This window comes from Myotis nattereri (assembly GCF_964212035.1).
Source record: "Myotis nattereri genome assembly, chromosome: 16".
In the NCBI taxonomy this organism is placed as follows: Eukaryota; Metazoa; Chordata; class Mammalia; order Chiroptera; family Vespertilionidae; genus Myotis; species Myotis nattereri.
Window position 1 is genome coordinate 3,865,301 of NC_138091.1, and position 17,080 is coordinate 3,882,380.

Sequence of the window (17,080 nt, forward strand, 5' to 3'; positions counted from 1 at the left end):
GAGAAAACCAGCCAGGGCTTGAAATTACTTCTTGATCCATGGACGGCATGGATGTTGTGTTAGCAGGTATGGAAACAATTGTAATCTCATTGTACATCTCATCAGAGCTCTTGTGTGACCAGGTGCATTGTCAGTGAGTAGTAATAATATTTATTTATTTTTTTGCAAAACGAAATTATTTTTTTTAACCTTTGTTGTTGAGAGTATTACAGATATCCCCCTTCCTTTTCCCCATTGCCTTCCTCCACCCAGTTCCCTCCCCATCTCAGGCCTTCACCATCCTATTGTCTGTGTCCATAGGTAATGCATATATGCATATAAGTTCTTTGAGTAATCTCTTCCCAGCCCCACTCTGAGATTTGTCAGTCTGTTCCATGCTTCCATGCCTCTGCTTCTATTTTATTCACCAGTTTATTTTGTACATTAGATTCCTTGTTCATTTATTTTGGTTTTTAGTTTAATTGTTGATAGATATAAATTATTGCCATTTTTATTGTACATATTTTCTTCTCCTTCTTCTCCTTCTCCTTCTCCTTCTTCTAATTTCTTCTTCTTCAAGAAGACCCTTTAACATTTCATGTAACACTGATTTGGTGGTGATGGACTCCTTTAGCTTTTCCTTGTCTGGGAAGTTATTTATCTGACTTTTTAAAAATATATATATATTTTATTGATTTTTTACAGAGAGGAAGGGAGAGAGATAGTTAGAAACATCGATGAGAGAGAAACATCGATCAGCTGCCTCCTGCACATCTCCTACTGGGGATGTGCCCGCAACCCAGGTACATGCCCTTGCCCAGAATCGAACCCGGGACCCTTCAGTCCGCAGGCTGACACTCCATCCACTGAGCCAAACCGGTTTTGGCCTTTATCTGACTTTCAATTCTAAAGGAAATCTTTGCTGGATAGAGTAATCTTGGTTTGTAGGTTTTTGGTTTTTATCACTTTGAATATTACTTGCCATTCTCTCTGGCCAGCAAAGTTTCTGTTTGGAAATCAGCTGACAGTCTGCACTCCCTTATAGATAATGAACTGCTTTACTCTTGCTGCTTTTAAGATTCTCTCTTTGTTTTTAACCTTTGGCATTTTATTTATGATGTGTCTTGGTGTGGGTCTCCTTGGGTTCATCTTGTTTGGGGCTCTCTGTGCTTCCTGGACTTGTAAGTCTATTTCTTTCACCAGGTAGGGGAAGTTTTCTGTCATTATTTTTTCAAATAGGTTCTTGGTTTCTTGCTCCCTCTCTTCTCCTTCCAGTACCCCCATGATGTGAATGTGATATGCTTAAAGTTGACCCAGAGGCTCCTTACAGTATCTTCATATTTTTGGATTCTTTTTGCTCTTCTGATTGGGTGTTTTTTACTTCCTTATGTTCCAAATTCTTTTTTTAAAAAAATATATTTTATTGATTTTTTACAGAGAGGAAAGGAGAGGGATAGAGAATTAGAAACATGGATGAGAGAGGAAACATTGATTAGCTGCCTCCTGCACACCCCCTACTGGGGATGTGCCCACAACCAAGGTACATGCCCTTGACCAGAATCGAACCCGGGACCCCTCAGTCTGCAGGCCGACGCTCTCTCCACTGAGCCAAACTGGTCAGGGCATATGTTCCAAATTCTTGATTTGATTCTCAGTGTCCTTTACTCCACGGTTGATCCTCTGTAAATTATTCTTTATTTCAGTGAGTGTATGCCAAACTTCTGACTGGTCCTTTTTTATGTTGTTGATGTTCTCACTACGTTCCTTGAAATTCTCACTAAGTTCCTCAAAGTTCTCATTAAGTTTCTTGAGCATCCTTATAGCTATTGGTTTGAACTCTGTGTCTGGTAGTTTTCTTACTTCCTTTTTGTTTAGTTTTGGGGCTTTTTTTCCCAGCTGATTTCTGCTCTTCTTTCATTTGTGACATGTTTCTTTGCCTCTGCATTTTGGCTACTTCCCTGTTTTGCTTCCATGTAGAATTACTATGTCTCCTAGACTTGGTAGAGTGGCCTTGTGTAGTAGGTGTCCTATAGGGCCCCGTGATTCAGCCTCCCCAGTCACTTGAGCTGGGCACTCCAGGTGTGCCCCTGTGCCATCTATGTGCACAGTCTTGTTGTAGTTGAGACTTGATTTATGTTGGCATCACTGGGAGGGATTGACCCCCAGGCCAATTGGTTGTGAAGATTGGCTGTGACTACAGCTAAGAGCTTCTGTGCAGCAGCGGACCCTATGGAGCAGGATTTGCTTAAAGTGAGGCTTTAGTGCTCACTGAGTCTGCCCTTGAATGTGTCACTTGTAGAGATGGTAGGGTTATAATCTGGCATGGTTGAATTTGACCACCAGGTCCACTGGCTCTGGAGCCTCCTGGGAGGTGCAAAGTCAGCCTCTGCCAGTGCCCTGCTTTGGGTCACCCAGCATGAGCTACAAAACAATCTGAAGATAGATGCTGCTTGTGTTGAGCTTGGAGGTACACAGGAAAGGCCAAGCTGTGAACCAGGGCGGGCTGCCACTAGTGCCAGGCTTAGGACCACTTAGTGAGAGGTAAGAGGCATACTGATGCCAGCTGCTGCTTGTTTGAGAGATTTTTGGAAAGTCCAAAGCACAAGGAAAGAGGGGCCAGTTGTATGGAAAAGCCACTGGAAATGGCTTGGATAAGCCTACAAGTAGGGAGGGGCGGAGTCTCAGGGAATCACCAGGGTCGGGCAAAAAGTGTGAGCCAGGTTGATAGAGATTAAGATATGGCATAGCCTGTCAGCTCTGTGGCAGGGAGGGCTCAGCAAAGGAACACTGGCCTCTGCCTGCGCTTCTGTCTGGGAATAAGCTGCCTGTCCAGCTCTTGCCCTGATTCCAGACAAATTAGTTCTTCCCTGAATGTCCCAGGTTCCTTTCAAGCTATTGCCCCAGCACTGGAGCTCAGAGGGAGTGAGTCAAAGTAAGTCCATGTCAGGGCCCTTTAAGAGGAACTGCCTGGGACTTCTGTAGTCTTCATATCACTCAGCCACAATCCCCACTGGTTTTAAACAGCCAGAAATTGTAGGGAATTCTTTTCCCAGCACTAGAACTCTGGGCTTGGGGCCTGGTATGGCACAGGGCCCCTTGTTCCTCAGGGAAACCTCCAAAACCAAGATATCCCTCCTGATTTTCAACCACCACACGTGGGTGTGGGACTAGCTCATTCCATAATTCCACCCTGAGCCTCTGCCCCTCCTACTAGTCTTGATGTGCTTCTTTAATTCCCTAGTTGTAGGACTTCCGTTCAGCTAGATTTCAGGTGATTCTGAATAATGGTTGTTGTGTATTTTAGTTGTATATTTTGATGTGGTTGTGGGAGGTGGCGAGTGCCACATTTACCTACACCGCCATCGTGCTACTTCCTGAGCAGTAATATTTTGAAAGGAGTCTTTTCTTCTGAGTAGTAGGTCTCAACAGTGAACTTAAAATATTCAGTCAACTATGTTGTAAACAGATGTGCTGTCATACAGGCTTTGTTGTTGTGTTTATAGAGCACAGACAGAGTAGATTTAGTATAATTCTTAAGGGCCCTAGGATTTTTGGCATGGGAAATGAGCACTGGATTCAACTTAAAATCACCAGCTGCATTAGCCCCTAACAAGAGAGTCAGCCTGTTCTTTGAAGCCAGGCATTGACTTCCCTTAAATTATGAATGTCCTAGATGGCATTTATTCCAATATAAGGCTTCTTGGTCTATATTGAAATATGTTTTTTAGTTTAGCCACCTGCACTAATCATCTGAGCTAGATCTTCTGGGTAACTTGCCACATCTTCTACATCAGCACTGGCTGCTTCACCTTGCACTTCTATGTTTTGGAGATGCCTTCTTCCCTTAAGCCTCATGAACCAACTTTTATAGCTTCCAGCTTACTTCTGCAGCTTCTTCACTTCTCTCAGCCTTCGTAGAATTGAAGAAAGTTGAAACCTCGCTCTGGATTAGGCTTTGGCTTTAGGGAATGCTGTGGCTAGTTTGCTTTTCTCTCCAGACTACCAAAACTTTCAATACATTGTTTTGTTTTCTTATCATTGATGTGTCCACTAGAGGAGCACTTTTCATTTTCTTCAAGAACTTTGCCTTTGCATTTGCAGCTTGGTTAACTGTTTGGCACAAGAGGCCAAGTGTTCATCCTATGTTGGCTTTCCACAAGCCTTCGTCATTCAGGTAATTATTATTAGCCTTTGATTTAAAGTTAGAGATGCGTCATTCTTCTTGCACTTGAATACTTAGACACCATTGCAGGCCTAATAATTGGCCTAATTTCAATATTGTTGTGTCTCAGGGAGTAGGGAGGCGCAAGGAGAGGAAGAGAGATGGGAAAATACTGATCCATGGAGCAGTCAGAATACATACATTTATTGTTTAAGTTTGCTGTCTTATAGGGGCATGGTGCATGGTGTCCCAAAACAATTACAATAGTAATATCAAAAGTCACTGATCACAGATCACTATATCAAATACAATAATGATGAAAACACTTGAATTTGCAAGAATTACCATAATGTGACACAGAGACACAAAATGAGCAAAAGGTGTTGGAAAAATGGCACCAATAGACCTGACCATGCAATATTGCTACAAACCTAAAATAAATAAATAAATAAATAAATAAATAAATAAATAAATAAATAAAAGCAACATAAAATGAATATTTCTGTGCTACTAGCCACAAGTGGGTAATTCTGAGGTCACCCATTTTACAGACATTTATTGAGTAGTAGAGGCCCGGTGCACGAATTCATGTACATTGAAAGGAAATAAATTAGAAGAAATATTTTTATATCACTATTTGCCCTTTCTCTATAGAAGTGTCAACCAAATTCACGATAATAATGACAGATGGAAACACACGTGTGTGATTGGCGCCAGCGAGAACTTTATATCTATAATAATAAAAGCGTAATATGCAGAACAACCATCTGGACGACCTTCTGGATGACCACGCTGTGACATGCACTGGTGCCAGGCCAGCCAAGGCAGGTGCGATGTGATTGGTCAGGAGGCCCCGCCATCACCCCACGATCGCTCTGCAGAGGGAGGCCCAGGCTACTTGGCTGTGGCACTGTGGTGGGTGGGTGGGTCGTCCCTCTGTGGGGCAATCGATCAGTGGGGCCCCGCGATTGATTGCTCCACAGAGGGAGGCCCAGGCCACTGGTAAGCGATGCTGTGGCAGTTGTGCGGGGCTGGCCAGTGATCGTCCCGCAGAGGGAGGCCCAGCCAGCCAAGAGATCGCACCCCACGCCTATCACCTGCAGAGGGAGGAGACTGGTGGCAGGGGAGTGGTGGGCAGCGCTGCACAGATGGCAAGCAGTGGCAGTGGCGGGGGCATGGCCAGCTGTTGGCAGCTGGAGGAAGGAAAGCTCCATAGGCCCTGATCGCTGGCTAGGCTTAGGGACCCTACTTGAGGGGTCCTGGATTGTAAGAGGGTGCAGGCCCGTCTGAGGGACATTCCCCCCATGCACGAATTTCATGCACCGGGCCTCTAGTACATAGATAAACTTGCTTAATTAGACCTGCTTTCTGATTTAGCTACATTTTTTCCAGTCCAGTGAAGCACCCCAACTTCTCTTTCAGGTAATTGTCAGCAACACAGTAGTAAACATCAACACGAAGCACATTATAATTGTAGATCATGCAGGAAGAACAAATGGTAAAATATTTAACTGCAGCAGTGTTTGACTATATTCTGTGCAGTGAGAAAATCTGAAGTCATTTTCAAGGAAGTGCATTCCTGGAGGAGGAAGGGCATGCGCAAAGGCCCTATAGTTCAGGGATTGAGGAAAAGGCTAGTGAGAAAGAATAATGAGAAGTAAGAAGGGAGACAACATGCAGGCCTCTTTGCAAATGGTAGAAACTCAATCCAGACTGGCTTCAGAGGATGGAGGGCTCCCATAATTGAAAAGCCCAGGGGCCTACTGATCTCAGATTCAGCTTAAACTTAACAGGGCCCATTTCTATCCCTGGCTCTCTTGTCCCTTCTCAGCATCTCTCCAGGGCCCTCCTCCAGGTATCCGGACAACAGACACAGGAGAGCGAGCCCCAGGCAGGAGATTGTGTAGCTCACGCTTCATTGGCTCAGCGGACTATCCTTAGAGCAAATCATCCAGTTAAGAGGGATGAGCTCCCCTGGTTGGTCAGTCAGTTACATGCCCACATGTGGTGGGAAGCATGGCGCCAAGGCTGTAAAAGCTGGGAGGCCTCCTGGGTATGGGGTTAGATCAGAGTGCACAGGAAGTGAAGTGAAGTGAACTCAATAAATGTCCACTGAGAGAGGATTCAGTTTTGTCAAGCGAATTTATCAGTAGGCTTGTGGGCCTTGCTCTTTGCAATGCTGTGTTCCTATAAAGTTGTCTGGCAAAAGAAATGTCTCAAAGGAATCCATTTCATGATGTATCACTTAATTTATTTTTATATTTTATTGATTTTTTTACAGAGAGGAAGGGAGAGGGATAGAGAGTTAGAAACATTGATGAGAGAGAAACATAGATCAGCTGCCTCCTGCACACTCCCCACTGGGCATGTACCCGCAACCAATGTACATGCCCTTGACCGGAATCGAACCTGGGACCTTTGAGTCTGCAGGTCGACGCTCTATCCACTGAGCCAAACCAGTCAGGGCTATCACTTAATTTTATAATTCAGAGATGCTTGTATTTCCCCATTGTAAAATAAGAAGTTGGAGTGTGAGGACTGGCTGCTTCTAGCTAGCTGGAAGCCACTGATGAGTTATTTTATGCCCCTGATGAAAAATTCAAAACAGAATTGGAAATGCTGTGCGGTATAGGGGTTAGCTTAGTGCAGAAGTCGTGTAGGCGACCTGGACTGAAATTCTTGTCCACTTTGTCACTGGGCAAGTTATTTAACATTGGTGTCTTAACCATTAAAATGGAGATAATATCTACCTCACATTCTTATTATGGTGAATAGATGGTTAGCACTTAAGAGGACCTGGCCTGACACATCGTGCTACATATGTGTTTGCTATGATTATGTTATAAATATAATAAAGGATAAACAGACTTAAATTATAAAGAATTCTGTCAATGGATACCAAAATACAATTCCTTTATAATAAAAGACGGGCAACAAGGCAAACAATACTAACAGCGTTTACTGTATGCCAGGAACTGCTAAAAGCTCTGCAGACGTTCTCTCACTTAATCCTCACAACCCTATGCGATGGGTGGTACTATCACCTCCATTTTTCAGATGAGGAAAGGGAGGCTCACGGAGGGGAAGTGACTTTGCTCAAGGCCAGTAAAGACTTGAACCCAGACATTTGTCTTTCCAAACATCACACTCAAATTCCTTGAAACCCGCCTCTCGCTTTCACAACCGCTCGGGGTCTGCAGCCTGCCGAGGGCCCAAAGCCGCAGCCCCCGGCTCCCCAGCCCCGCAGCCCCGCAGCCCCGCAGCCCCGCAGCCCCGCAGCCCCCCAGCCCCCCAGCTCGCCTGCAGGCTTGGCCCCACTCTTGGAGCCCGGCCTCTCTTGGTAGGCTCCGCCCACAGCCCTCAGCCAGGTGTCTCCGCTGACTCCGGGCCCCGCCCCCTGCCCGCCCGTGGCCCTGCCCACAGGCCTCAGCCAGGTGCCCCCGCAGACTCCGGGCCACGCCCCCTGCGCCCTAGGCCCGCCCCCTGCGCCCTAGGCCCCGCCCACAGGCATCGCCGTCGGCGCGGACGCCGTCCTCGCGCGTGCAGTCGCCATTTTGCTCATAGAGACGTCGCCTGGAGACAGTCCTTTCTTCCTTCGGCAGCCGAGGCTGCGGCTAGGCCGGGGCTGGGGTCGGGGCCAGGTAGGCGGGGCGGGGGCCTGCGACGCGTGGCGGCGCGGGCTTGCGGGGCGCAGGTGCAGGGGCGGCAGCTCGGGCGGGCGCCCCGGGGAGAGCCCGGCCTCCTCTAGTCTCTGGCCCGCGGGCCCGGGTGCGGCGCGCGGCCGGGGGCTCCTCTCCGGCGCCGGTGGGAGTTGAGCCCTCATCAGGGGACCTGCGGCTCGGCCGCTCGGAAAACCACCGCGACCCAGCGTTCGCCAGCCCCCAGCTTGACGGAGCCCTAGTTAAATCCGTGCCCGCGGAGATGGCTTTCCACACCCCCTAACGGCGTGCGTTCCGCGCACTCGCACCCGGGCGCCGCGAGACCCGGGGGGCGGTTTGATAAGTTCTGCTTTAAGCCTTCCTCCCCCAGTGGCGACACCCAGGATGGAGCCTGCCCTGACGTTTGCGCAGATTGCGTGTTTAGCTTTTGTAAGGAGTGAGATGCGGAATGGGAGTTTGGGGTGTGAGGAAGTGTGATTTATAATGTTTAAAAACTTTACGTGCACATAAAAATAATTCACCCACATTATAAACCCCACTAAATTATACTCTTGTCGTCTTCTGCCCCGGATTATACATTATTACACAGTTTTGATGAGAGAAGATGCAATTCTGCTCTTATTCTCTTAACGTTTCTTTTGCATGGAACCGGATATGTATTTATTTATTGGTTAACCCTCACTTGAAGATATTTTTTCCGCATTGATTTTTTTTTGAGTGGAAGGGAGGGAGGAGGAGGGAGAGAGAAAATCAGTGATGAGAGGATCGTCATTGGCTGCCTCCTGCACGCCCCCGGCCGCCCGGGGCATGTCCTCCGCCAGAATCCAACCTTGACCTCCTGGGTCATGGGTCCGCGCTCAGCCACTAAGCCACACGGCAGAGCTGCATAGTTCCAGATTAAAAAAAAAAGAAAAAAACAAAGGGCTCTAGCCAGTTTGCGCAATGGTTATAGCCTTGGTCGCAGGGGCTTCTGGTCCAGGGTACAACCTTCGCGGCAGGCTCCATCCCCGGTCCCTGTTGGGGCACTTGCGGGAGGCAACCAATCTATGTGTTTCTCTCTGTCTCTCCTCCCACTTTTCTCTGAAAATGAGTGGAAACAATATATACTCCCCCAAGGATTAATAACAAAATATTGATTGTATGTGTAGTTTTACTCAATTACCCTGTAATGGAACTTTTCCGTATGTCCAGTGTTCCTTCTCCAAAAATCTTGCAGTGACCATTTTGAGCATATAGCTTTTTCTTTCTGTCCTTGGCATAAATTCCCCAAAGGGGAATACTGAATTAAAATATGTGTTTTCTTAGGCACTTGAGATAAATTGTTTTCCAAACAAGGAATATTTACGTAGACATTTTTCAAAATCTGGGTGTTTGTCCGATTCCCCAGCTGTAAAGCACAGTTGGGCGGGTGTCCAGCCATGTATGTGGGCTGGGAAATGGGCTGTGCAGCCGCTGTTCCATAGACAACTGTCTGCTCTCAGTCACTGAAGGGGGTATGGCTGCTGCCTAGAGGCCACTCAGCCTCCAGGAAGTGCTCCTCTCCGAGCTTCACTCCCCATGTTTATTTATTTATTTATTTATTTATTTTAAAAAATATTTTATTGATTTTTTACAGAGAGGAAGGGAGAGAGATAGAGAGTTAGAAACATCGATGAGAGAGAAACATCGATCAGCTGCCTCCTGCACATCTACTGGGGATGTGCCCGCAACCCAGGTACATGCCCTTGACCGGAATCGAACCTGGGACCTTTCAGTCCGCAGGCCAACGCTCTATCCACTGAGCCAAACCGGTTTCGGCACTCCCCATGTTTAAATGGGTCTGCTTCCAGGACCTGCTGTAGCGAGCTGAAAGAAAACGGTTCTGCCGGGGACAAGAGCAAAGTGCCTGGGATCACAGGGAAGATTATTCAATTTAGGTTTTACAGTTCTAATGTTCTTTAATACTGATAACAAAAAAGGCACATTTTATTTGAGATATGTCACTAATAAAAATAATTCTTTATACTTTATGATGCCTTTTCATTTGCAAACTACTTTTATTTTCATCTGTTAATCATTGCAACTCTGAGGTCAGGCCTTATTCAACAGACATTTGTTATTTAACAACTAGAGGCCCCGAGCACTAGAGGCCTGGCTGGCGATGGAAGCGCGAGTGTCTGGCGTGGAAGGGCAGATCCCAGCTGACCTCTGGGCCCTGGGCAGCACCTGGGCCCCAGCGCACCCCACTCTGCCTGAGTCATCAGGCCCCTGCCCAGCTCCCTCAGCGCCTGGGAGCTGGGCAGAGGCCTTCCCCCCTCCCCCCCCCACCCCCTGCCACTGCCGCCAGGTGATCAGCTGGGCGATTGGGCCTACTCACACCTGCCTTGGCCTGGCACTGCCCGCTCACGTGCTCCACCATCTTGCCACAGTCCGGCTCTAGTCAGGGCCCATTAGGTTGGCAGCGCCTCCGCTATGTCCTGCTGCCAGCACCACGTCACCGACTCCCTCCATGTTTGGTGCTGCCCCCTGGTGATCAGCGCACATAGGGAGCAGTGGAACTCCCAGTGGAGGGTACAATTTGCATATTAGGTTTTTATTATATAGACTCATTTGTTGAACCTCTACCATGTGCCAGGTGCTGTTCTAGGGATATACAGAAGAGAATAAAATAGTAAAAAAAAAAAAAAATCTGTTTTGGGCATTAAATTCTGGTGGGGGAAGCTGTTTTCACCAAGTGTCTATCTCTTGTCAGGAAGGGAAAGGCTGAGACCTATGAGGCCAAGTGTAACTAGTTACCCTGGAAGGCAAATCAAGTCTTCACATTCCTCCTCTAGCCGTCTTTAGCTAGAAGGCATTTACACAGTGGGTGCTTAGAGGGAAAGCAACACTTTAATGTGAGCCTTCCTCGTCTGAAATATGGGTGAGTGGTTTTGAAATTGTTACGTCCGAAGCAAGTAGTTTTTCAGTGTGGTTTCATTCATGAGACTTAACAGATGGTCAGATTTTATTCAAAGAGGAATATGATTTGCTTTTTGAAAGATGCTGAGATTCTCTGAAAAGGGTGTGTTTTCATATGTGTTATAAATCTCACATTCTAAAGTAGATTTAGGAAAATGTAAAAGCGACTATAGTTTATTGGGGAGAAAAATGGGAGTGTTCTCTTTTGTGTGTGTGTATACCGTATGTGATTCTTTTTTAAAAATTTATTTTTCAATTACTGTAGACATAATCTTGTGTAACTTTAAGGTGTATACCATAGTGATTAGACATTTATGTACCTTACGGAGTGATCACCCCAGTGAGTCTGGTTCCCACTTGGCACCATACATAGTTATGCCAATATTATTGACTATATTCCCTAAGCTGTACTTTATCCCTGTAACTGTTTTAATAATTGGCAATTTGTACATCTTAATCCCTTTCACCTTTTTCACACCCCCTTCCCCAAACCTCTTCCTCTCTGGTGACCAACAGTTTGTTCTCTATATCTATGAGTTTGTTTTTGTTTATTTTGCTTTTTAGATTCCATATATAAGTGAAATCGTCCAGTGTTTGTCTTTCCCTTGGACTTTTTTAATTTTTGGTGGAACCTCCATACTCTTTTCTCTAGTCTGCACCAATGTACAATCCCACCAACGGTGCACAAAGGTTCCCTTTCCTCCACATCCTTGCCAACACTTGTTGTTTATTGATTTATTCTTTTTAATTTAAATTCTTTATTGTTTAAAGTTTTACATAAGTCTCTTTTCCCCCTCATTGTACTTTCCCCGACCACTCCAACCCCCCCTGCACACGCCCTCACCCCCCTACTGTTTGTCCATTGGTTATGCTTATATGCATATAAACAAGTCCTTTGGTTGATCTCTTTCACACACACACCCCCCCCCCCACCCCGTTTCTTCCCTCTGAGGTTGGATGGTCTGTTTGATGCTTATCTGTCTCTGGACCTGTTTTTGTTCATCAGTTTATATTGTTCATTATATTCCACAAATGAGTGAGTTCATGTGATATTTATCTTTCTCCAGCTTGCTTATTTCGCTTAGAATAATGCTCTCTAGGTCCATCCATGCTGTTGCAAATGGAAAGAATTCTTTCTTTTTTATAGCAGCATAGTATTCCATTGTGTAGATGTACCACAGTTTTCTAAGCCACTCATCTGCTGATGGGCACTTAGGCTGTTTCCAAATCTTAGCTATTATAAATGGTGCTGCTGTGATCATAGGGGTGCATATATGCTTTCTTCAGATATATTCCTAGAAGTGGGATTATTGGGTCAAATGGGAGTTTCATTTTTAATTTTTTGAGGAAACTCCATACTGTTTTCCACACTGGCTGCACCAGACTGCATTCCCACCAGCAGTGCATGAGTGTTCCTTTTTCCTCACTCCTTGCCAGCACTTGTCGTTTATTGATTTGTTGATGATAGCCATTCTGACAGGTGTGAGATGGTACCTCATTGTTGTTTTGATTTGCATTTCTCGGATGATTAGTGACTTTGAGCATGTTTTCATATGTCTCTTGGCCTTCTGTATGTCCTCTTTTGAAAAGTGTCTATTTAGATCCTTTGCCCATTTTCTGATTGGATTGTTTATCTTCCTTTTGTTAAGTTGTATGAATTCTCTGTAAATTTTGGAGATTAAACCCTTATTGGAGATGACATTGGCAAACATGTTCTCCCATGCAGTGGGCTTTCGTGTTGTTTCGTTGATGGTTTCTTTTGCTTTGCTGAAGCTTCTTATTGTGAGGTAGTCCCATTTGTTTATTTTCTCCTTAGTTTCCATTGTCCTAGGAGCTATATCGGTAATGATAATTGCTATGGCCCTACCAGCGGTTCTCAACCTGTGGGTCGCGACCAGCGGAAAACACATATAGCATATCAGATATTTACATTACGATTCATAGCAGTAGCAAGATTACAGTTATGAAGTAGCAACGAAAATAATTTTATGGTTGGGGGTCACCACAACATGAGGAACTTGTATTAAAGGGTCGCGGCATTAGGAAGGTTAAGAACCACTGCACCGGTTTGGCTCAGTGGATAGAGCGCCGGCCTGCACACTGAAAGGTTCCAGGTTTGATTCCGGTCAGGGTCTCATCGCTGTTTCTAACTCTGTCCCTCTCCCTTCCTCTCTGTAAAAAAAATCAATAAAATATATTTTTAAAAAAAGAAAAAATAATTGCTATGACATATGTCTGATATTTTGCTGCCTATGGATTCTTCTAAGCTTTTTATGGTTTCCTGTCTTACGTTTAGTCCTTTATTCATTTTGAGTTTATTTCTGTCTATGGTGTAAGTTGGTGGTCTAGTTTCATTTTTTTGCATGTATGTGTCCAATTTTCCCAATACCATTTATTGAAGAGCCTGTCTTGACTCCATTGTATGCTCTTGTCTCCTTTGTCAAATATTAATTGAGCGTAATGGCTTGGGTCAATTTCTAGGTTCTCTGTTCTGTTCCATTAGTCTATATGTCTGTTCCTGTGCCAGTACCAGGCAGCTTTGAGAACAGTGGCTTTGTAATATAGCTTGATATCTGGTATTGTGACCCCTCCAACATTGTTCTTCTTTCTCAGGATTGCTGTGGCTATTTGGGGTCTTTTTGTTAGTTTGTTTTTAAATATATTTTTATTGATTTCAGAGAGAGGAAGCGGGGGAGAGAGAGAGAGAGAGATTGAAACATCAATGATGAGAGAGAATCATTGATTGGCTGTCTCCTGCACACCCCCTACAGGGGATCGAGCCCACAATCCAGACTGGAATCGAACCTGGGACCCTTCAGTCTGCAGGCCAACGCTCTATTCATTGAGCCAAACTGGCTAGGGCTTGGGGCCATCATTGTTTGTTTTTTTTTTAATTCCATATGAATTTTTGGAGAGTTTGTTCTAGGTCTGTGAAATATGCCCTTGGTATCTTAATGGGGATTTCATTGAATCTATAGATTGCTTTGGGTAGTATGGACATTTTAATGATGTTGATTCTACCAATCCATGAACACAGTATATTCTTCCATTTGTTTATGTCTTCCTCTATCTCTTTTTTCAACATCCTGTCATTTTCCAGTACAGGTCTTTTACCTCCTTAGTTAAGTTTATTCCTTGGTATCTTAATTTTTTTGTTGCAGTGGTAAATGGGATTTTTTTTTTTTTTTTTTTTTTTTTTAGTTTCTCTTTCTGTGAGTTCATTATTGGTGTGTAAAAAAGCCATAGATATCTGGGTGTTTATTCTGTATCTTGCTACATTGCCGAATTCATTTATTAAGTCTAGTAGTTTTTTGATGAAGTCTTTAGGGTTTCTGTGTACAATATCATATCATCTGTGAATAATGACAGTTTTACTTCTTTTCCAATTTGGATACCTTTTATTTCTTTTTCTTGTCTGATTGCTATGGCTAGTACTTCCAGTAGTGTGTCAAACAGGAGTGGTGAAAGTGGGCATCCCTGTCTTGTTCCTGTTCTTAGGGGAAATGGTTTTAGTTTTTGCCCACTGAGTATAATGTTGGCTGTAGGTTTGTCATATGTGGCCTTTATCATGTTGAGAAATGCTCCCTCTTTCCCACTTTGCTGAGAGTTTTTCTAAACATAGTTGTTGGATTTTGTTAAATGCTTTTTCTGCTTCTATTGATATGATCATGTGATTTTTGTTTTTCAATTTGTTTATGTGATGTATCACGTAATTGATTTGCGAATATTGTACCAGCCTTGCATCCCTGGAATAAATCACACTTGATCATGGTGTATGATCTTTTTAATATATTTCGGGATGTGATTTGCTAATATTTTGTTGAGGATTTTAGCATCTATGTCCATCAGGGATATTGGCTTGTAATTCTCTTTCTTTGTAGTGTCTTTATTTGGTTTTGGAATTAGGATAATGCTGGCCTCAGAAAAAGAGTTTGGAAGTGTTCCTTCCTCTTGGATTTTCTGAAATAGTTTGAGGAGTATACGTGTTAGTTCTTCTTTAAATGTTTGGTAAAACTCGCTTGTGAAGCCATCCAGACCTGGGCTTTTGTTTGGTGGGATTTTTTTGATTACTGCTTCTATTTCATTGGTTGTTGTTGGCCTATTCAGGTTTTCTGATTCCTCCTGATTCAGTTTTGGGAGATTGTATTTTTCTAGGAATTTGTCCATTTCATCCACATTGTCCAGCTTGTTGGCATATAATTATTCATAGTATTTTCTTACAGTCCTTTGTATTTCTGTGGTGTCAGTGGTTACTTCTCCACTTTCTTTTCAGATTTTATTTATTTGGGTCCTCTCTCTTTGTTTCTTGATGAGTCTGGCTAACAGTTTATCAATTTTGTTTATCCTTTCAAAGAACCAGGTCTTGGTTTCATTGATTTTTTTTTTGTATTGTTTTTGTAGTCTCTATGTTATTTATTTCTGTTCTAATCTTTATTATTTCCTTCCTTCTACTTCATCTTGGCTCTTCTTGTTCTCTTTCAAGTTCTTGAAGTTGTAGGGTTAAATAGTTTATTATTGATTTTTCTTGTTGTTTTTTTTTGAGGTATGGCTGTAGGCTATGACCTTCCCTCTCAGGACTGCTTTTGCTGTTTCCCAGAGATTTTGGGTTGTTGTGTGTGTATTTTCATTTGTTTACCAGAAGTTTTTGATTTCTTTCTTGATCTCATTGGTAACCCATTCATCCTATATAATAAACGGCTAATATGCAAATCGACCAAACAGTGGAACAACCGGTCACTATGATGCGCACTGACCACCAGGGGGCAGACTGTCTATGCAGGAGCTGCCCCCTGTTAGTCAGTGAACTCCCACAGGGGGAGTGCCGTTCAGCCTGAATCCAGGCTCATGGCTGGTAAGCGCAGTGGCAGTGGCAGGAGACTCTCCCATCACCGTGGCAGCACTAAAGAGTGGGCCTAAGCCAGCAGTTGGACATTCCCCTAGTGCTCCCAGACTGCGAGAGGGTGCAAGTCCGGCTGAGGGACATCTCACTACCCCCCCCCCCCCCCGCACAAATTTCGTGCACCGGGCCTCTAGTTGTTTAATAACATGCTATTTAGCATCCATGTGTTTGAATGTTTTTACTGTAGTTGATTTCTAATTTCATTCCACTGTGATATAAGAAGATGCTTGATATGATTTCAGTCTTCTTGAACTTGTAGAGACTTGTTTTGTGTCCTAACATGTGGTCTATCTTTGTGAATGATCCATGTGCCCTTGAGAAGAATGTATATTCTGCAGCTTTGGGGTGAAATGTTCTATAAATGTCAATTAAATCCATCTGATCCAGTGTGTCCTTTAGAGTCTCTGTTTCCTTGTTAAGTTTTTGTCTGGAAGATTTATCCAGTGAAGTCAAAGGGGTGTTAAAGTCCCTACTGTGACTGCATTGTTGTCGATCTCTCCGTTAAAGCCCTCTAGAAGTTGTTTTTTTAAAAAATATATTTAGTTGCTCCTACATTGGGTGCATATATGTTTACCAGTGTTATATCCTCTCGTTGGATCGATCCCTTTAGTATTATGCAGCAACCTTTGTTTTCTCTTGTGATGGCCTTCATTTTAAAGTCTATTTTTTCGGATATGAGTATTGCTGGCCTTAGGGCTGCATAAGTAAGTGCTGGAAGGCACGCCAAGTTTGGTTGCTGCTTGTTTGGGGTTTGTGGATCTTTCAATGATTTTGGGAAAGTCTGCAGCGGGAGCTGAGGCAGGCCGCTTGTGTGGAGGAGCTATGGAAGAGGTTGGGCTGGGCTGGTGATTTGGGTCTGCTGAGGTCTCGTGGAATCACTAGGGGTGGGGGAACGGTGTTAGCCTGGTTAATCGACAGCCTGCACCTGCTGGCTCTGTTGTGGGAGAATTCCAGAAAGGAACAATGGTGCCTGCCAGCACTTTCATCCCAGTTGAGAGCTGCCCCTCCAGCCCCGGCCTTGAAGTTAGTGAATTTAGTTGCTCCCATGTCCCTGGAACTTTTCAAGCTACTGCCCTTGCACTGAAGCTTAGAGTGGGTTTGTGCATGAGTGAGTCTGGGTGCACTCCCTTTAAGAGAAGTATTTTGCCCTAGCCAGTTTGGCTCAATGGTTAGAGTGTCAGCCCACAGACTGAAAGGTTGCGAGTTTGATTCTGGGCAAGGGCACATACTTCAGTTCAAGGCTCTATCCCCAGCCAGTTCCTGGTCAGGGCGCTTACGGGAGGCAAACAATCGGTGTCTCTCTCTCACATAGATGTCTCCCCCCCCCCCACTTCTACTCTTTCTAAAAATCAATGGAAAAATACACACCAGTGAGGATTAACAGCAACAACAATGTGCCTTGGTCTCTAGCAGCCCTTTGTCTTTCTCAGATGCAATCCCCAC

The 17,080-nt window shown here is 44.5% G+C and overlaps 1 protein-coding gene across 4 annotated transcripts in view; it reads left to right on the forward strand.

Moving 5' to 3' along the window:
* Positions 1–7,640: 7,640 nt before the first annotated feature.
* Positions 7,641–17,080, forward strand: part of PRPSAP2 (phosphoribosyl pyrophosphate synthetase associated protein 2) — a 64,719-nt gene continuing 55,279 nt past the window's right edge. The window contains exon 1 of one of the 4 annotated variants that reach the window (XM_081109203.1): positions 7,641–7,782. The gene's annotated coding sequence lies outside the window, so the exon portion shown is untranslated. The remainder of the gene's footprint in view (positions 7,783–17,080) is intronic. The other 3 variants (XM_081109205.1, XM_081109204.1, XM_081109206.1) reach the window with 3 other exon arrangements.